This window comes from Dendropsophus ebraccatus, chromosome 11, assembly GCF_027789765.1.
Source record: "Dendropsophus ebraccatus isolate aDenEbr1 chromosome 11, aDenEbr1.pat, whole genome shotgun sequence".
In the NCBI taxonomy this organism is placed as follows: Eukaryota; Metazoa; Chordata; class Amphibia; order Anura; family Hylidae; genus Dendropsophus; species Dendropsophus ebraccatus.
The window spans coordinates 99,781,059-99,803,748 of NC_091464.1; the positions used below are offsets into that span (position 1 = coordinate 99,781,059).

General features: G+C 47.3%; 1 protein-coding gene across 3 annotated transcripts in view; it reads left to right on the top strand.

The window, feature by feature from the left end:
• CD2 (CD2 molecule) overlaps positions 1–22,690 on the top strand; it is a 126,983-nt gene that overhangs the window by 69,141 nt on the left and 35,152 nt on the right. The window lies entirely within an intron of this gene.

Consider the following 22,690-nt stretch of genomic DNA (forward strand, 5'->3'; position numbering starts at 1 on the left):
GCACATGACATGTCCACCCATTATCAATTATTAATCCTCCCCTTGTTTCTTGGACTTTAGTCCAAGTATTGGGGTTAAAAAACAGCATCGTGTTGGATGTTAAAATATTTCAACATTGCTTTTGCCCTTTTTCTCTTGTTCTTTGCCATATCGGCAGGTCACTATGTGGGTTGCAGAAACCCCTTTTAATTCTGTGTGTCCCATTTTATATTACTTCATGATCGTATAACAGGAGGCACCCAGAATGATCAACTGATGATTTTCTTTCCTGTGTCCTGTACACTTATGACCACGGATCACTACCAAAAGCTGGGACTTAGAATATTCCACGGTTCAGGGCTTCCTTCTCTTATGTTGAAATACACTCTTGCTGCTATGTAGATTGCAAAACAAGTTACCCCAAGTATACAGAGGACAGGGATTAGCATATTACAGATCTTTCCCTTGGAAACAACCAGACCACTGTCCAGCGTCCTTGTATAGTTAGGCTACTAGGCTCATTCCAAAGTGGTTTTAGCACTGGCACTGTTCCCACCGCACAACGCTCCGTGTCTATGAGGACCTGTGACAACCACGGCCGGGCTCTGGGTAACAGTTTTAGCCTGAATGAGCAATTCTTCGCCTACTATATACTATCCCTCACAGGTTAGGACAAACAGACATAGAACAGCCAACAAGAGGAGAACAAAGTTCAAATTGACACGCCTATCGTGAGTTCACTTTGATAACTTACTCTGCAGAGGTAGGTGAGAAAAGATGTGAAGGAGGAGAGCACAGAAAAGAGTAAACAAAAATTTTTTACTCTTACCTGGCCAGGTTTTGTGGTCTCCTTGTTCACCTCTCTCTCCCCTGGTACAGCAGTGCAGGTCATCCGATCTCCCGATGTAATGGGCGTGTCCCTGTTCAAAGGGCGCCAATAATGTCGAGGTGCCTTCCCAAAGAAGGCCTACTGTTGTTGGCTGTCTCCTAATTAAGTTGGAGAATGGGTCCGGATCCCCTCTCCCACACCATGCACTTAGAATGAAGACACAGACAACGTATCTTGCAAACAAGTCTGGTGTAAATGGGCCAAGTTTTATTATGGTAATCACATTTTATAGACAGATAAAATATAGGGTGGTAACAAATGCTAATAAGACATAGATGAGGCGGTGCTAGTGATTTAGATATTCAGTCATGCGCAATAGCATCTATATTAGTATTCATTATTATTATTCAAAAAGGTTAGAACAACACATTCTGTGCAATGATACTTTCACATTATTCCCACTGTAACAGACAGGCAGCTTTCCTCTGAGAACGGCCTTGAACACTGATAAACATGTCTCTGAGGGAAATAGTTCTTGAGACAAAACATTCTTAGGTAAGCAATGTTCCAACTATCTCTGAGAACCCACCTTTGTTTATACAGAAAAAACCAATGGATATGAATGTAAAATGCAAAGTCATACACTATATACGTCGTCAACTTCAAAAAACGAATAACTACGGATATATTTTGACAGATAAATTGTTTACATAAGGATGTTGATACATACATAAGGATGCTAAAAAACATTTGTTATCTGCTTATGAGAATTATAGAATAACATTTATTATCTGCTGGGAACAGGTTCAGTCACATAGGAGAGTTCCATAATCTCGAGACCAGCTGTATATCCTTGAACAAGTTCAGTGAAAGTTCCATGAGAAAAAGTCTTATTGTTTCTTTCAAACTTTGGATGGAAAAGGATTTATTTTTCTTTCAAACTTTGGATGGATTAACTCATTCCTCTCAGTGTCATCCTGTGGCAGGGACACAAACTACTCGACCTCCTCACTACAACCCCCACTAGACTGGATCCCCCCCCCCCCCCAGGAACCATCCGGGGGCTTTATGAGAGAGATCGGGCCTTGTCTCCCACTCCAGCACATAAATGGTGTATAGACCGGCGTACAGTGAGTCCCATCCTGGGCAGCTCCACCCCAATCTCCAATATGTAGCAGATGAGGAGACGCACCGAGACGAAAACTTTTCTTACCAGCTTTACAGTGAGTGCAGCATCCCAGCAACCGAGAGGGGAGGAGAGGCAGTAGTGGATTATAATAGGGGCGTTTCGGGCGGCAGCCTGGGGCCCTGAGCTCCTGGGGGGCCCATGGCCATCCACAAAGACTTATACTTTCAGTGGTGTACTGTCTTCTGGCTCCAATTCTGCCATGATTTGCAAAAAATCGCTGCTTTTTTATGGCAATTTTGCACAAATCAGGGCATCATGAGATTATCTATGCTGTACTATGAACGCCAGGCTGGTGCTGCCATAGTTACAGTGGGGGGGGGGGGGGGCCCAGGCTAGTGCTGCCATAGTTACAATGGGGTGGGGTGGGGCCCAGGCTAGTGCTGCCATAGTTACAGTGGGGTGGGGGGGGGCCCAGGCTAGTGCTGCCATAGTTACAGTGTGGTGGGGGGGGGCCCAGGCTAGTGCTGCCATAGTTACAGTGGGGTGGGGGGGGCACAGGCTAGTACTGCCATAGTTACAGTGGGGTGGGGTGGGGCCCAGGCTTGGTGAACAGCCCGGGGCCTATGGTAAAGTTAATCCGCCCCTGAGGAGAGGTCTCCCCAGCGCAGATGTCAGGGCGCAGTCTCTGTACTCCGAGGTTTCCGGTGCTCCATGTGACCATACAGAGGAGCAGATATCAGCATGGAACCTCTGCGCTCGTCTATCTTTCAAGGGTAAGCGCCCCCTTTCTCAAGCATAAGGTAAGTGCACACCACCCCCATAACATACACCACAACATCTGGTAAGACTATGGCTGTAACAATAGAATCAGGTGTCAGATAACACAATATATCTCAGGTTGTTAATATCATAGTTACAAATCTCTAACGGAGCAATTTATCTTATAAGAATAAATTACAACAAAACATTTGTAACAGCGATATATCTTATAAGAATACATTAAACTTACACATCTGTAACAGCAATATATCTTATAAGAATAAATTACAATGACACATCTGTAACAGCAATATATCTTATAATACATTACACCGACATATCTGGAACGGAGCAATATATCATATAAAAATACATTACACCGACATATCTGTAACGGAGTAATATATCTTATAAGACTAAAATACACCAACACATCTGTAACAGAGCAATATATCTTGTAAGAATAAATTACACCGACACATCTATAAAGGAGCAATATATCTTATGACAAAACATTACACTTACACATCTGTAACAGAGCAATATATCTTATAGGAATACATTACACTTACACATCTGTAACAGAGCAATATATCTTATAAGAATACATTACACTCACACATCTGTAACTGAGCAATATATCTTATAAGAATACATTACACCTACACATCTGTAACAGCAATATATCTTATAGGAATACATTACACCTACACATCTGTAACGGAGCAATATATCTTATAAGAATACATTACACTTACACATCTATAAAGGAGCAATATATCTTATGACAAAACATTACACTTATACATCTGTAACGGAGCAATATATCTTATAAGAATACATTACACTCACACATCTGTAACTGAGCAATATATCTTATAAGAATACATTACACTTACACATCTGTAACGGAGCAATATATCTTATAAGAATACATTACACTTACACATCTGTAACAACAATATATCTTCTAAGAATACATTACACTTACACATCTGTAACAGAGCAATATATCTTATGACAAAACATTACACTTACACATCTGTAACGGAGCAATATATCTTATAAGAATACATTACACTTACACATCTGTAACGGAGCAATATATCTTATAAGAATACATTACACTTACACATCTGTAACGGAGCAATATATCTTATAAGAATACATTACACTTACACATCTGTAACAGAGAAATATTGTTAGGTCTCGGGCCGTGCGTTCGGCTTAGCGTCCAATTCAGCCTTAATTCTTTTTATGTTTTTTCACATACTCTGCTCTGCTGTTCTGTGTTGTAGCAGAGGCTGGGGTTTCACTCCCCTGGCTGGGCAGCATAGGCATACCTCCCAACTTTAGGCGAGAGGAAAGAGGGACATGGACACGCCCCTAACCCCACCCAAAGACACGCCCCTAAACCACAAGACACGCCCCTAAATCAGTCATAAATGCGACGTTTCGGTGAGTCGATCGCCATTTTTACACTTCAAAATAGTGACTGACTCGCCGAAACGTAGCGTTTGTGTGTTTGCTGTGCTGCACTATTTGTTAATGCTTTGCATGTTGATGGAATAAACACTTCTTTCTCTATCTCTCTCCTATCTCTCTATCTGTTTCCTATCTATCTATCTGTCTCCTATCTATCTATCTATCTATCTATCTATCTCCAACTATAGAGATAGATAGATAGACAGATAGACAAATGGATAGGAGACGGATGGATAGGAGACGGATGGATAGGAGACGGATGGATAAGAGACGGATGGATAAGAGACGGATGGATAAGAGACGGATGGATAGGAGACGGATGGATAGGAGACGGATGGATAGGAGACGGATGGATAGGAGACGGATGGATAGGAGACGGATGGATAGGAGACGGATGGATAGGAGACGGATGGATAGGAGACGGATGGATAGGAGACGGATGGATAGGAGACGGATGGATAGATAGATAGATACCAGCCAGACACCGAGGAGGAAGCATCTCTGAAGATGAGCTCCTGTGACAACATAAGATTATACCTTGTAATGAGCAATTTGGAGGACACTTCTAGGAAATCTTGAATATGAGACCACAAGACAAGACCCACTACATGAAAATTTAAAGGATCTCTAAAACTAAAACAACAAAACAACCAAAGAAAAGATAAAACCTGAAAACAGCCCAGGATTGCACAGGAGACTATACAGAGGAACAGCAGAGGAGAGGAGGCCAGCCACACCTGAGAGGAGGCCAGCCACGCCTGAGAGGAGGCCGGCCACGCCTGAGAGGAGGCCGGCCACGCCTGAGAGGAGGCCGGCCACGCCTGAGAGGAGGCCGGCCACGCCTGAGAGGAGGCCGGCCACGCCTGAGAGGAGGCCGGCCACGCCTGAGAGGAGGCCGGCCACGCCTGAGAGGAGGCCGGCCACGCCTGAGAGGAGGCCGGCCACGCCTGAGAGGAGGCCAGCCACGCCTGAGAGGAGGCCAGCCACGCCTGAGAGGAGGCCAGCCACAGAGCAGCTCAAGGTAAGGGCCTCCGCCATCACACTGCAAGATCTGAATAGACTGTATATAATATCACACATAGCTAAAAGAAGAAAGTATTATTTTAAGCAAATAACATTACAAGCAATTGTGAGCATTGTGGAATGCAGGAGAGTGGAATGGCAGCGCTGGGCAGCCGGGGGTCAGAGGTGTCGGAGATAACATTCCCGGAGACAGCCAAGTCTAAGGAGGCCAAGAAAGCCATAAAGAAGGCCCAGATAATGCAGAGCCCAGAGCAGCTGTTTGTGGACTATGATAATCAGAGGGTGAAAACAAAGGTATTATTCTATACAGAACGCCATAGTGCCTGGTCTGACGCCCTGTGTGACCACTACAAGAACATCACAAAAGGTGGAATAGCGGGAAGCAGATTAGAATAAGAGATATAGATGGAGAAACCTCCCTCACCATTAACATCTACAATAATGGAACCATCATGGTACAAGGAATTGAAAGTAAATTAGAAGAATTCCAGGTTGCCTTCCCCCACATAAAGCAACAAGTAAAGCCAGTGACAACCATAAATAATCCCACCAAGAAGAGCAGCCATGCCCCAGCTCTCCCCCCACCTCACAGCTCGGAACCAGGCCCAAGTACCTCACACCCCAATGCCCCAGCTCTCCCCCCACCTCACAGCTCGGAACCAGGCCCAAGTACCTCACACCCCAATGCCCCAGCTCTCCCCCCACCTCACAGCTCGGAACCAGGCCCAAGTACCTCACACCCCAATGCCCCAGCTCTCCCCCCACCTCACAGCTCGGAACCAGGCCCAAGTACCTCACACCCCAATGCCCCAGCTCTCCCCCCACCTCACAGCTCGGAACCAGGCCCAAGTACCTCACACCCCAATGCCCCAGCTCTCCCCCCACCTCACAGCTCGGAACCAGGCCCAAGTACCTCACACCCCAATGCCCCAGCTCTCCCCCCACCTCACAGCTCGGAACCAGGCCCAAGTACCTCACACCCCAATGCCCCAGCTCTCCCCCCACCTCACAGCTCGGAACCAGGCCCAAGTACCTCACACCCCAATGCCCCAGCTCTCCCCCCACCTCACAGCTCGGAACCAGGCCCAAGTACCTCACACCCCAATGCCCCAGCTCTCACCCCACCTCACACCTCGGAACCAGGCCCAAGTACCTCACACCCCAATGCCCCAGCTCTCCCCCCACCTCACAGCTCGGAACCAGGCCCAAGTACCTCACACCCCAATGCCCCAGCTCTCCCCCCACCTCACAGCTCGGAACCAGGCCCAAGTACCTCACACCCCAATGCCCCAGCTCTCCCCCCACCTCACAGCTCGGAACCAGGCCCAAGTACCTCACACCCCAATGCCCCAGCTCTCCCCCCACCTCACAGCTCGGAACCAGGCCCAAGTACCTCACACCCCAATGCCCCAGCTCTCCCCCCACCTCACAGCTCGGAACCAGGCCCAAGTACCTCACACCCCAATGCCCCAGCTCTCCCCCCACCTCACAGCTCGGAACCAGGCCCAAGTACCTCACACCCCAATGCCCCAGCTCTCACCCCACCTCACACCTCGGAACCAGGCCCAAGTACCTCACACCCCAATGCCCCAGCTCTCCCCCCACCTCACAGCTCGGAACCAGGCCCAAGTACCTCACACCCCAATGCCCCAGCTCTCCCCCCACCTCACTCCTCGGAACCAGGCCCAAGTACCTCACACCCCAATGCCCCAGCTCTCACCCCACCTCACAGCTGGGAACCAGGCCCAAGTACCTCACACCCCAATGCCCCAGCTCTCCCCCCACCTCACAGCTGGGAACCAGGCCCAAGTACCTCACACCCCAATGCCCCAGCTCTCCCCCCACCTCACTCCTCGGAACCAGGCCCAAGTACCTCACACCCCAATGCCCCAGCTCTCCCCCCACCTCACTCCTCGGAACCAGGCCCAAGTACCTCACACCCCAATGCCCCAGCTCTCCCCCCACCTCACACCTCAGAACCAATTACCTCACACCCATCTCTACAGACACTGACAGAATGCCTCTCAGTACTAGAAAGAGACTTCCATAAATTCAGGGAAGATTTACAGAAAGACCAAAGCCCCATAAATAGCAGCGAGCAGATGAAGGAAGAGATAGCCAGGCTGAAGTGTGAGCACAGTGCGGCCATGCACGATATCCAGGCGTCCCTTAACTCACTGAGACAAGAAAATGAGCAGCTCAGAGAGGAGATAACCAAACTAAAAATACTACATCTGCCCCAAAACCTAGAGGGATACCCACAAAATGCAGATAAGACCACTAGAAATGTACCAACATATGCCGTAATAAACAATTCATCCCCCGCAAGGAAGTCAAGAGAGACCAGCGACAAACACAAGGACCCCACCCCCAATCACAGTGACAAAACTCAAAGAACCCCCCTAACACAGGAGAACAACCCGACTGACACCCCAGAAACCCCCCGGATACAGAGAACACCTGACACCAATAAACCACCAGGCCCGGACATCGTGCTACTCATAGACTCCAACGGGAAATATCTCAACACACAGAGACTCTTCCCAAGGAAACTGGTCACAAAAATCCGCTGCTCGACAATATACCAAGCAGCAGAAGTGATCAATAACCCATATTTTACCGACCCCAAACACCTCATCCTACACACCGGCACAAATGACCTGCAGCAGGAGAAGACTGCAGAAAGACTTACACAGCTAGCCAAAGCCACCCAACAAAGATTCCCCAGGTCACAAATAATCCTGTCTGCCCTGCTCCCAAGAGAAGACGTATCCCACCGTGTAACCGAGCAGATTAACGCAGAGCTGGCCGCCAGTATCTCCTCAATACCCAACACTAAACTGGCTGTACACCGGGATATCACACCCCAAGACCTGTATGACACCAAACACCTGGACAAACAAGGAGTAAGCAAACTGGCAAAAGAATTTAAGGACATAGTACTAGAAAGACCCCAGAGACCCCAACCAAGCCAAAGTCCTGGAAACAGACGCCGAAACACAGAAGGCAACTACCCCAGACCCAGTCCCCAGCGATGGCAGAGGTGGGGGAGAACAGCGGTCCCACAATGGCAGCAGCATGGCGGAGATAAGGAACCTGCTCAGCACACTATGTAAGAAACTAATGTGACCCCTCTAACACAAGCTGCCACGTCCGATGAAAAAACTAACTCATTACAAGGTATAGCGACTGACAATGACGTCCCTCATCATCAGTAGCTGGAATATCCAAGGATTAACTTCCTCAGCCTTTGGATCCAAAACCAGTGATCCAGACTTCAAAGAAAGACTAAAAACTGTTGACATACAAATCCTCTTGGAGACCTGGACCCGGGCAGAGGATGAGTCCCTAGCACCCATGGGCTACAAGGAATTCTCTGTCCCTGCCCAGAAAAACAAAAGTACCAAACAGGGCCGGCGCTCAGGGGGCATAGTGATCTGGTACAAGGAGGAGCTGAAAGATCACATGACAGCAGTCAAACGGGGGAACAACCACATCTGGATAAAAATAAGCAGCTCCATCCTCGCTTCACAGTATGACATCTACCTGTGTGCTATATACATCCCCCCAGCTGAATCCCCCTACCACAACCCAGACATCTATGAGGTCCTACAAAATGAGGCTGCCCAATTCCAGTGCCAGGGCCGGGTGCTGATCTGCGGAGACCTCAACGCCAGGACAGGTGTGGAAAAGGACTATGTCACCTCCGATGGCAACACATATATCCTAGGAGGTGACTACTACTCAGACTCCACACAGACAGTACGGAACAGCTATGACAGGACTGTTAACAAGAGTGGGAAAAAACTGCTGAACCTGTGCCGGAGCCTGGGACTGTACATCATGAACGGGCGTATCAGGGGCGACTGTTTAGGGCGATTCACGGTAAACTCCCACGTGGGCAACAGTGTGGTGGACTATGCCATCACAGACGCAGACCCCCAAAACATCAACGCTTTCATAGTCACCCCGGACACACACCTCTCAGACCATAACCAGATCCTGCTGTACATGAGATCCACCAAGAGACCCTCCACACGGCCCTGCCAGACGGGTCTCTACAACCTGCCACCATCCTTCAAGTGGCGCAGACAATCTGCCACTAAATACAGGAACGCAACCGATCGAGTGGAAATCAAAGGGATGCTCGAAAACTTTCACAGCACTCTCTATCAGCCAAGCCAACAAGGTGTCACTCTGGCAGTGAAGGACTTTAACAAGATCCTGTACACAATGGCAGAACTAGCAGACCTTGAACAAACCAGTGTCAAGAGACCCTCTAACAAAGTGTCCCAGAAATGGTTTGACAAGGAATGCAAGGCCCTACGTCACTCCCTAAGGACAGCCTCAAACAAAAAGCACAGAGACCCCAATGACAAGACTGCGAGGGAAGCCTATGACACCCTACAGAGGAAATACAAGCGCACCCTCAGAGAGAAAAAACAGAGCTACCTCTCCCACAAGATCCACCAGCTGGAGGACTCCCTCCAGGACAACTCATTCTGGGAGACCTGGCATCATATCAGCACAAAGCCCAAGAAAAACTCTCTCCATATCCAAAATGGCACCATCTGGCTCAACTACTTTAGGGACCTCTACAAAAACATCCCTGAAGAAGAGCAAACCCAGGAACAGAAAGAAATAATCACAAAACTGAGGCACATGCAAGAGGCAATCAAGGACTTCCAGACCCCCCTGGACCGACCAATCACCACACAGGAAATACAGGAGAGCATCACTCTACTCAGATGCAGAAAGGCCAGTGGTGCTGACGGCATCCCGCCCGAGATGCTGAAATACAGCCTGCCAGACATCCACGCTGCACTGGCCAAACTGTTCACCCTCGTCCTGAGCTCCGGACACTTCCCACAAGACTGGAACCGAGGCCTCATAACCCCCATCCATAAAAGTGGGGACAAATATGACCCAGCGAACTACCGTGGGATCTGTGTGAGCAGCAATCTGGGGAAGCTATTCAGCGGCATCATCAACAGAAGAGTCCTCACCTTCCTCACACAGCATCAGGTCCTCAGTAAAAGTCAAGCCGGGTTCATGCCGAACCACCGCACCACCGACCACATCTACACCCTGCACAGCCTCATCAAGACCCATGTCCACAACACCAAACGGGGCAAGATCTTCTCCTGTTTTGTAGACTTTAGGAAGGCGTTTGACTCCGTGTGGCACCCGGGCCTATTCCTGAAACTCCTGCAGAGTGGGATAGGAGGGAGGACGTATGATGTCATCAAGAGCTCATACACTGGGAACCAATGCAGCGTGAAGGTGAACGGCAAGAGGACAGCTTGTTTCCAGCAGGGCCGAGGAGTCAGACAGGGCTGCAGCCTGAGCCCAACGCTCTTTAACATCTACATCAACGAACTGGCTGCAGCTCTGGAGGACTCCTCAGCCCCCGTCCTCCTCCTGCATGACCGTGAGGTGAAGTTCCTACTGTACGCTGATGACCTCCTGCTGCTGTCCCCCACAGAGAGCGGCCTCCAAGAAAGCCTGTCAGTCCTGGAGAAATTCAGCAATACATGGGCACTACCCATCAACTCTAAGAAGACCAAGGTCATGGTGTTCCAGAGGAAGGGTCAGAAAAAAGCCTCCATCTCCTCCTCCTTCACACTAAACGGGTCAGTACTGGAGAACACCAGCAGCTACACGTACCTGGGCCTGGAGCTTAACCAATCAGGGAGCTTCAAGTCTGCAGTAGAGGTCCTCAAGGGAAAAGCCAGCAGAACCTTCTATGCCATACGAAAGCAACTGTACCACCTCAAACCAACAGTGAGGGTCTGGCTAAAGATCTTTGATGGCGTCATTGCCCCAATCCTGCTTTATGGCAGTGAGGTTTGGGGTCCGGCCACTTACCCAGTCCAGTCAAAATGGGATCCGAGCCCAACAGAGACCTTTCATCTGGAGTTCTGCAAGTACCTCCTCCAGGTCCATCGCAGCACCTCCAACATGGCGTGTCGGGCAGAGTTGGGCAGGTTCCCACTATGGTTCCAGGTACAGAAGAGGGCGCGCTCATTCTGGGCGCACTTACAGAGAAGCAGCCCAGACTCCTATCACCACAAAGCCTCCCTGAGCCATGGAGCCCAATGTGCCCCCCAACAGGGCATCCACCACCAGTCCTGCCAAACCCCACAACATGCCCTGACAAAAGCCCAAATAAAAGGGGCAATAGAGACATACCAGGGGCAATATACAGAGGAATGGGGGAGAGAAATAAGTAACTCCCAGAAACTCACCATCTACCAGTCACTACAGAGAGACTACACCATGGCGCCATACCTGGAGAGGCTGCACCACCCCAAACACAGGCAGACCCTAAGCCTCTATAGACTGAGCGCCCACAGCCTGGAGATAGAGACGGGGCGGCACAGACAGACATACAGGGAGAGCCGACTGTGCCGGCACTGCGAGCAGGGAGACCTGGAGGATGAGGCCCACTTCTTGCTACACTGCAGCAAATACTCATCCCCCAGGGTCACCTACTTCCAGAGACTCTCCACCATCATCCCCCAGGGACACCTACTTCCAGAGACTCTCCACCATCATCCACCAGGGTCACCTACTTCCAGAGACTCTCCACCATCATCCCCCAGGGTCACCTACTTCCAGAGACTCTCCACCATCATCCACCAGGGTCACCTACTTCCAGAGACTCTCCACCATCATCCACCAGGGACACCTACTTCCAGAGACTCTCCACCATCATCCACCAGGGACACCTACTTCCAGAGACTCTCCACCATCATCCACCACCAGGGTCACCTACTAGGAGATAGATAGATAGATAGATAGATAGATAGATAGATAGATAGATAGATAGATAGATAGATAGGAGATAGATAGGAGGGAGATAGATAGGAGATAGATAGGAGGGAGATAGATAGGAGATAGGAGGGAGATAGATAGGAGATAGATAGGAGGGAGATAGATAGGAGAGAGATAGATAGGAGAGAGATAGGAGATAGATAGATAGGAGGGAGATAGATAGGAGGGAGATAGATAGGAAGGAGATAGATAGGAAGGAGATAGATAGGAAGGAGATAGATAGGAAGGAGATAGATAGGAAGGAGATAGATAGGAAGGAGATAGATAGGAAGGAGATAGATAGGAAGGAGATAGATAGGAAGGAGATAGATAGATAGATAGGAGATAGATAGATAGGAGATAGATAGGAGATAGATAGGAGATAGATAGGAGATAGATAGGAGATAGATAGGAGATAGATAGGAGATAGATAGATAGGAGATAGATAGATAGGAGATAGGTAGGTAGATAGATAGGTAGGTAGATAGATAGATAGATAGGAGATAGATAGATAGGAGATAGATAGATAGGAGATAGATAGGTAGATAGGAGATAGATAGATATAGGAGATAGATAGATAGATAGATAGATAGGAGATAGATAGGAGATAGATAGATAGATAGATAGATAGGAGATAGGAGATAGATAGATAGATAGGAGATAGATAGATAGATAGATAGATAGGAGATAGATAGGAGATAGATAGATAGATAGGTAGATAGATAGGAGATAGGTAGGTAGATAGACAGACAGGTAGGAGATAGATAGATAGGTAGATACCTATCTACCTATCTAAGTAAAGCCCCCCTGTGTACCAGAAAAATAGACAAGCATACTGACATGGCAGCACAGCAGAGGCTTTCTCCCCAGTAGTGGCTATATGTACACCTCACACACAGCTCCCAGCCCCCGCAGCTCCTATCTCCAGTCCTGCGGCCCCTGCACTCTCTTCTCTCCTGCTTGTCCCGGACATGTGACCTCATCAGCAGCGAGGAGAAGATAAGCAGGGGAGAAGATAAGCAGGGGAGAAGATAAGCCAGTGCCGCCGGGGCTGGAGATAAGAGCTTCGGGGGCTGGGCGGTACGTGAGCTGCCCGCTCAGGGCTTTGAAAGGGACAGAGCATGTGACCTGTCAGTGGCCACTGACTGATACTGAAGGCCGCAGCTGCTGAGTGTCAGATGGCCTTCAGTGTCAGTCAGTGGTCAGTGTGTGGCAGCAGCGGCGGCACCCCCCTCCCACATGTAACTGCGGCACCCCCCAGGGACCCCTCACTATGTCCAACACCCTCCCTGTCAGCTAGCCTCCCCCCCCACCATCCCTCGTGAAGCACATACTTACTAAAGTTCTGTGCTTCAGCCCTCCAGCGTCTCCTTCCATCTCGGCTTTGTGCAGACATCACTCCTCTGCTCCGCGAGGGAGCGCAGGGGATGAGAGAGACCTCTAGTGACCGGAGGCAGAATGCAGCTTCCGGCCACTAGAGGGAGCAGTGCACAGCCCGCATCTGCGAGCGCTCCATCAGGAGCTGACGCAGTTAAAGGGACAGGTATGTTTTGGGAAGCGGGACACAAGGGGGCCGTTCCGGGACAGCAGGACAGGACCCCAAAATCGGGACTGTCCCGCTGAATCCGGGATGGTTGGGAGGTATGCATAGGTGTTTTGAGTGTTCACTGATTGTTGACTGACAGCTGACTTACCAGTAAGCTGTCTGTATCTAGACAGGACCTGGAGCCTCAGCCCCAATCAAGTCTGGGGCTGGGACTCCGGGCTCCATAAGTATCAGCCCTGTGCTCTAATTTCTTGCCTGTGATAGAACCTGGTTCCTCCTGTGTATCTTGACCTAGCGTTACTGTGACTTTGTACTTCTGATACCTGACCTTTTGGCTTGGACCTCGACTATTCTTTGGATCACGATTTTGTACCTTTACTGACCGGCTGTTACCGACTCAGACCTCTGACTTTCCCTTGCTTGTTTGTTAGTCTTGTCTCTGTTTTTCGTGTATTCGCTTTGCCAGGTTAGGGAACGCCGCCCAGTTGTCCGCAGCTACTTAGGGCTGTTGTGGCAAGTAGGTAGGGCCAGCTGGGGTGGGTGCCAGTTCTAGGGCTGCACTCGTCTTGTTTTCCCAGACCCCCTACCTGACAAATAGATTTTATAAGAATACATTACACTTACACATGTGTAATGGAGCAATATATCTTATAAGAACACATTACAATGACACATCCGTAACAAAGCAATATATCTTATAAGAATACATTACACTTACACATCTGTAACGGAGCAATATATCTTATAAGAACACATTACACTTACACATCTGTAACAGCAATATATCTTATAAGAATACATTACAATTACACATCTGTAACAGAGTAATATATCTTATAGGAATACATGACAATGACACATCTGTAAGGGAGCAATATATCTTATAAGAATACATTACACTTACACATCTGTAACAGAGCAATATATCTTATAAGAAAATATTACACTTACACATCTGTAACAGAGCAATATATCTTATAAGAATACATTACACCTACACATATGTAACAGCAATATATCTTATAAGAATACATTACACTTACACATCTGTAACAGAGCAATATATCTTATAAGAATACATTACAATGACACATCTGTAACAGAGTAATATATCTTATAGGAATATATGACAATGACACATCTGTAACGGAGCAATATATCTTATAAGAATACATTACACTTACACATCTGTAACAGAGCAATATATCTTATAAGAATACATTACACCTACACATATGTAACAGCAATATATCTTATAAGAATACATTACACTTACACATCTGTAACAGAGCAATATATCTTATAAGAATACATTACAATGACACATCTGTTACAGAGCAATATATCTTATAAGAATACATTACACTCACACATCTGTAACAGAGCAATATATCTTATAAGAATACATTACACCTACACATATGTAACAGCAATATATCTTATAAGAATACATTACACTTACACATCTGTAACAGAGCAATATATCTTATAAGAATACATTACAATGACACATCTGTTACAGAGCAATATATCTTATAAGAATACATTACACTTACACATCTGTAACAACAATATATCTCATAAGAATACATTACACCTACACATCTGTAATGGAACAATATATCTTATAAGAACACATTAAAATGACACATCTGTAACGGAGCAATATATCTTATAAGAATACATTACACTTACACATCTGTAACGGAGCAATATATCTTATAAGAATACATTACACTTACACATCTGTAACGGAGCAATATATCTTATAAGAATACATTACAATGACACATCTGTAACGGAGCAATATATCTTATAAGAATACATTACAATGACACATCTGTTACAGAGCAATATATCTTATAAAAAATACATTACACTTACACATCTGAAACACAGCAATATATCTTAAAGGAACACCTTACACTTACACATCTCTAACAGAGTAATATATCTTATAAGAATACATTACACCTACACATCCTACAGAGAAATATATCTTATAAGAATACATTACCACTTACACTTCTCATTTTACCCTCATGGTACTAATGTCTGGAGTTTCTGCTCCGTTACAGATGTGCCGGTGTAATGTATTCTTATAAGATATATTGCTCCGTTACAGATGTGTCATTGTAATGTGTTCTTATAAGATATATTTTTCCGTTACAGATGTGTAAGTGTAATGTATTCTTAGAAGATATATTGTTGTTACAGATGTGTAAGTGTAATGTATTCTTAGAAGATATATTGTTGTTACAGATGTGTAAGTGTAATGTATTCTTAGAAGATATATTGCTCCGTTACAGATGTGTTGTAATTTATTCTTAAGATATATTACTGTTACAGATGTGTAAGTGTAATGTATTTTTAGAAGATATATTGCGGTTACAAATGTTTTGTTGTAATGTATTCTTAGAAGATATATTGCTCCGTTACAGATGTGTTGTAATTTATTCTTATAAGATATATTGCTGTTACAGGTGTGTAAGTGTAATGTATTCTTAGAAGATATATTGCGGTTACAAATGTTTTGTTGTAATTTATTCTTATAAGATAAATTGCTCCGTTAGAGATTTGTAACTATGACATTAACTACCTGAGATATATTGTGTTATCTGACACCTGATTCTATGGTTACAGCCGTAGTCTCACCAGATGTTGCGGTGTATGTTATGGGGGTGGTGGGCACTTACCTTATGCTTGAGAAAGGGGGCGCTTACCCTTGAAAGATAGACGAGCACAGAGGTTCCATGCTGATATCTGCTCCTCTGTATGGTCACATGGAGCACCGGAAACCTCGGAGTGGTGCTTAAAAAGGACACTACCCAGGGACCTGTCGATTCGTGTCCTGCTCTGTCAGGGTGATGCTTAGTTTAAGGATACCCGCACTCACAGAATACCGCCTGTTGCCAAAAGAGATGACAGGGTGTCCGATCCAGGAATACGGGCCCAAAGGTAGGACATCTGGGTAGAGCAAATCCCTGGAGTTATCCTAAGGTGATGGAGCAAGACCAGCAGGTTACTTAGTCTTTGCCGTAACTTATCCAACACGCTGGGGAGGGATGAGCGAATCTTTTGAAAACTGTTACAGCAAAATTCCCAAACTTCACAAAACTAACTTAACAAATCTATACTTACCTGTCTGTGCCGCCCCACTGCCACTCTTGTTTCATCATCCGCCTCCAGCCTGCACTGCCAATCACTGACTGAGATACCGCACTGTGACCAGTGATTGGCAGTGCAGGCTGGAGGCGGATGATGAAACAAGAGTGACAGCCCACTCAGCCAATCACTGACTGAGATACCGCACCGTGACCAGTGATTGGCTGAGCGGGCCGTTATTCCTATGTGCTCGGACATTTCCGATGCACCCCCCTCAGGGCCCTCAGTTTGTTTTATTAACCTTTATATTTATATTTTACTATTTTTATATTGATTCTTACTTACTTTTTGTCCTTAACTTTAGTTTAGATGTGGTCTCTCAAGGTTCCCGGCCCCCGACCACCGAGTCCCCCTTTAAGCAGACGGTGCCGTCTCTCCCCATCCCCTGCAGTATGATACATATAGCGCACAGTCTCCTTGTTGGCCCTTAGGGAAACTATCATCCATGTCCTTCTCGATGCAGGATGGAAAGCCCCTTCCAGGGATTGCCCCTCGCCTCTCGGAGGAACCAATCACTTTGCCGGCCGGCCTCAGGGTAGATGTCGCCCTTTGCATAACCCCCCCCCCCTCTAACTATATAGGTATATACTGTATATATATTGACATACAGGGCAGAGGCTGCTGCTGTCCCTGCGGCTGTGCTGTTTCTGTAACTAAGTAGCTGTTCTTTTCTAATCTTAGAAAACCCTATAAAAGGAGTTATGCAGGATTCCACAAAACCTGGCTGCTATCTTTCATAAACAGCTCCATCCCAGTCCTCAGGTTCCAGTTCCATTGATGTGAACAGAGACAAACTGTAACACCTCTCACCACTAAAAAATAATAATATATAAGACAATACTCAACACACAAGACTCTTAGGTTTCTTGCAGACCCTTTTTCTTTTCTTCTGGTTTCGATCATCATGGAGGCGTCTCCTGGTGAGGCCTCGGCTCCGCACAATCTGCCAGACTGCTGCATCATCCTCATCTGTATCGTTCACACAGTACACTGAGCGATTCTTAATGATTAACGATAAACAATTGCAAACCTGATTGCTAACCCAAACGTGTTCACCATATTACGCAGAACGATAGTCGATAGTTATGAACGTTATTGCGATCGTTAAGGCCCTATACCACGAAAAAATTATCGGCCATATTCAGCCGGTGGAATAGGAGGCAACGATCAGCCGACATCGTTCATGTCGGCTGATTGTCGAAGTCGTTTATCTTTAAACATGTGACTTCCTTTTAAGAGAAACTTTAATCCTGGGTGCTGTCTCTTTAAGAGCGACTTGGGTCCCATCCCTTTAAGAGCAACTTGGCTCCCGTCCATTTAAGAGCGACCTGGGTCACTTTAAGAACGACCTGGGTCCCTTTGCTCTTAAAGGGACCCAGGTCGTTCTTAAAGGGACCCAGGTCGCTCTTAAAGGGACCCATTTAGAGCGACTTGGGTCCCGTCCCAATAAGACCGACTTGGGTCCCGTCCCAATAAGACCGACTTGGGTCCCGTCCCTTTAAGAGCGGCTTGGGTACCGTCCCTTTAAGAGCAACTTATGTAATTCCCCTTACACAGCGGCTTGGGTACCGTCCCTTTAAGAGCGGCTTGGGTACCGTCCCTTTAAGAGCGACTTATGTAATTCCCCTTACACAGCGGCTTGGGTACCGTCCCTTTAAGAGCGGCTTGGGTACCGCCCCTTTAGAAGCGACTTATGTAATTCCCCTTACACAGCGGCTTGGGTACCGTCCCTGCTACATGGCTGCCTCAGCTCTGCTATTTTACTGACTGAACTCTGCTACTTATAATGGTAAAGATCATTGCTCGGTTCCCATGACAATCTTACTCATGTCAGTGAGACAAAATCGTTAAGGACCTTCCATATATTACATCTTCTATTGGCCAATAGTGGACATGTGACTCTGGATGGTGTGATACATGCCTGACAAGACCTTAGAATTCCTATTTGCTGCTTTAGTTCAGCTTTTTGCATATGTGCTGTGATTGGCTGTTAGCGGTTAGAGTGTGGCCATTATTTCCAATGGGCCATTATTTTCTATGGGAAATTATCGGTCTTTAGACGTAAATTTCTTAAAAACGACAAATCTGATCGAAACGAAATAGATAGCACACCTCACACCGCAGAGGGCTTCGAAACGCAGTTTGAACGGAGTCTGTGCCCAAAGCAGTTCGGGCTGTATTACACGCAGAAAAATGGCTAGAAGAAATGGAAGAAGAAGAAGAAGAAGAATACGGATTACAATATAGGGATTTTCAAGCACTATAATTACACTGAACGATTAGTAAACAAATGTGGAATGACAGCGAACGATTAACGTTAATTTTAGGTTCAGATCTAAATCAACGATCAACTATGTAAATTCGAATGATATAGCGTTAACCATCCCGTGTAAAAGGGCCTTAACAGAGACCCCTCTGTGCCCCCATATAAGCAGTACGCCCAATACATGCCCCCAAATAGTAGTCAGGCCCCCCTCTGTGCCCCCATATAAGCAGTATGCCCAATACATGCCTCCAAATAGTAGTCAGGCTGCACTGTGCCCCCATATAAGCAGTATGCCTAATACATGCCCCCAAATAGTAGTCAGGCTGCACTGTGCCCCCATATAAGCAGTATGCCCAATACATGCCCCCAAATAGTAGTCAGGCCCCCTCTGTGCCCCCATATAAGCAGTATGCCCAATACATGCCCCCAAATAGTAGTCAGGCTGCACTGTGCCCCCATATAAGCAGTATGCCTAATACATGCCCCCAAATAGTAGTCAGGCTGCACTGTGCCCCCATATAAGCAATATGCCCAATACAAGCCCCCAAATAGTAGTCAGGCCCCCTCTGTGCCCCCATATAAGCAGTATGTCCAATACATGCCTCCAAATAGTAGTCAGGCTGCACTGTGCCCCCATATAAGCAGTATGCCTAATACATGCCTCCAAATAGTAGTCAGGCCCCCTCTGTGCCCCCCATATAAGCAGTACGCCCAATACATGCCCCCAAATAGTAGTCAGCCCCCTCTGTGCCCCCATATAAGCAGTATGCCTAATACATGCCTCCAAATAGTAGTCAGGCAGCTCTGTGCCCCCATGTAAGCAGTACGCCCAATACATGCCTCCAAATAGTAGTCAGGCAGCTCTGTGCCCCCATGTAAGCAGTACGCCCAATACATGCCTCCAAATAGTAGTCAGGCCCCCTCTGTGCCCCCATGTAAGCAGTACGCCCAATACATGCCTCCAAATAGTAGTCAGGCCCCCTCTGTGCCCCCATATAAGCAGTATGCCCAATACATGCCCCCAAATAGTAGTCAGGCCCCCTCTGTGCCCCCATATAAGCAGTATGCCCAATACATGCCTCCAAATAGTAGTCAGGCCCCCTCTGTGCCCCCATGGAAGCAGTACGCCCAATACATGCCCCCAAATAGTAGTCAGCCCCCTCTGTGCCCCCATATAAGCAGTATGCCCAATACATGCCCCCAAATAGTAGTCAGCCCCCTCTGTGCCCCCATATAAGCAGTATGCCCAATACATGCCTCCAAATAGTAGTCAGGCAGCTCTGTGCCCCCATGTAAGCAGTATGCCCAATACATGCCCCCAAATAGTAGTCAGGTCCCCTCTGTGCCCCCATATAAGCAGTATGCCCAATACATGCCTCCAAATAATAATCAGGCCCCCTCTGTGCCCCCATATAAGCAGTACTCCCAATACATGCCTCCAAATAGTAGTCAGGCCCCCTCTGTGCCCCCATATAAGCAGTATGCCCAATACATGCCTCCAAATAGTAGTCAGGCAGCTCTGTGCCCCCATATAAGCAGTATGCCCAATACATGCCCCCAAATAGTAGTCAGGCAGCTCTGTGCCCCCATATAAGCAGTACTCCCAATACATGCCTCCAAATAGTAGTCAGGCCCCCTCTGTGCCCCCATATAAGCAGTATGCCCAATACATGCCTCCAAATAGTAGTCAGGCAGCTCTGTGCCCCCATATAAGCAGTATGCCCAATACATGCCTCCAAATAGTAGTCAGGCCCCCTCTGTGCCCCCATAAAAGCAGTATGCCCAATACATGCCTCCAAATAGTAGTCAGGCCCCCTCTGTGCCCCCATATAAGCAGTACGCCCAATACATGCCTCCAAATAGTAGACAGGCAGCTCTGTGTCCCCATATAAGCAGTACGCCCAATACATGCCCCCAAATAGTAGTCAGGTCCCCTCTGTGCCCCCATATAAGCAGTACGCCCAATACATGCCCCCAAATAGTAGTCAGCCCTCTCTGTGCCCCCATATAAGCAGTGTGTCCAATACATGCCCCCAAATAGTAGTCAGCCCCCTCTGTGCCACCATATAAGCAGTATGCCCAATACATGCCTCCAAATAGTAGTCAGGCAGCTCTGTACCCAAATATAAGCAGTATGCCCAATACATGCCTCCAAATAGTAGTCAGCCCCCTCTGTGCCCCCATATAAGCAGTATGCCTAATACATGCCTCCAAATAGTAGTCAGGCCTCCTCTGTGCCCCCATATAAGCAGTATGCCTAATACATGCCTCCAAATAGTAGCCAGGCAGCTCTGTGTCCCCATATAAGCAGAATGCCCAATACATGCCCCCAAATAGTAGTCAGGTCCCCTCTGTGCCCCCATATAAGCAGTATGCCCAATACATGCCTCCAAATAGTAGTCAGGCTGCACTGTGCCCCCATATAAGCAGTATGACCAATACATGCCCCCAAATAGTAGTCAGCCCCCTCTGTGCCCCCATATAAGCAGTATGCCCAATACATATCTCCAAATAGTAGTCAGGCCCCCTCTGTGCCTCCCATATAAGCATTATGCACAATACATGCCTCCAAATAGTAGTAAGGCCCCCTCTGTGCCCCCATATAAGCAGTATGCCCAATACATACCCCCAAATAGTAGTCAGTCCCCTCTGTGCCCCCATATAAGCAGTATGCCCAATACATGCCCCCAAATAGTAGTCAGCCCCCTCTGTGCCCCCATATAAGCAGTACGCCCAATACATGCCTCCAAATAGTAGTCAGGTCCCCTCTGTGCCCCCATATAAGCAGTATGCCCAATACATGCCCCCAAATAGTAGTCAGCCCCCTCTGTGCCCCCATATAAGCAGTATGCCCAATACATGCCTCCAAATAGTAGTCAGGCCCCCTCTGTGCCCCCATATAAGCAGTATGCCCAATACATGCCTCCAAATAGTAGTCAGGCAGCTCTGTGCCCCCATATAAGCAGTATGCACAATACATGCCCCCAAATAGTAGTCAGTCCCCTCTGTGCCCCCATATAAGCAGTATGCCCAATACATGCCCCCAAATAGTAGTCAGGTCCCCTCTGTGCCCCCATATAAGCAGTATGCCCAATACATGCCTCCAAATAGTAGTCAGCCCCCTCTGTGCCCCCATATAAGCAGTATGCACAATACATGCCCCCAAATAGTAGTCAGCCCCCTCTGTGCCCCCATATAAGCAGTATGCCCAGTACATGCCCCCAAATAGTAGTCAGGTCCCCTCTGTACCCACATATAAGCAGTATGCCCAATACATGCCCCTAAATAGTAGTCAGTCCCCTCTGTGCCCCCATATAATGCAGTATGCACAATACATGCCTCCAAATAGTAGTCAGGTCCCCTCTGTACCCACATATAAGCAGTATGCCCAATACATGACTCCAAATAGTAGTCAGCCCCCTCTGTGCCCCCATATAAGCAGTATGCCCAATACATGCCCCCAAATAGTAGTCAGTCCCCTCTGTGCCCCCATATAAGCAGTATGCCCAATACATGCCCCCAAATAGTAGTCAGGTCCCCTCTGTGCCCCATATAAGCAGTACGCCCAATACATGCCTCCAAATAGTAGTCAGGTCCCCTCTGTGCCCCCATATAAGCAGTATGCCCAATACATGCCCCCAAATAGTAGTCAGCCCCCTCTGTGCCCCCATATAAGCAGTATGCCCAATACAT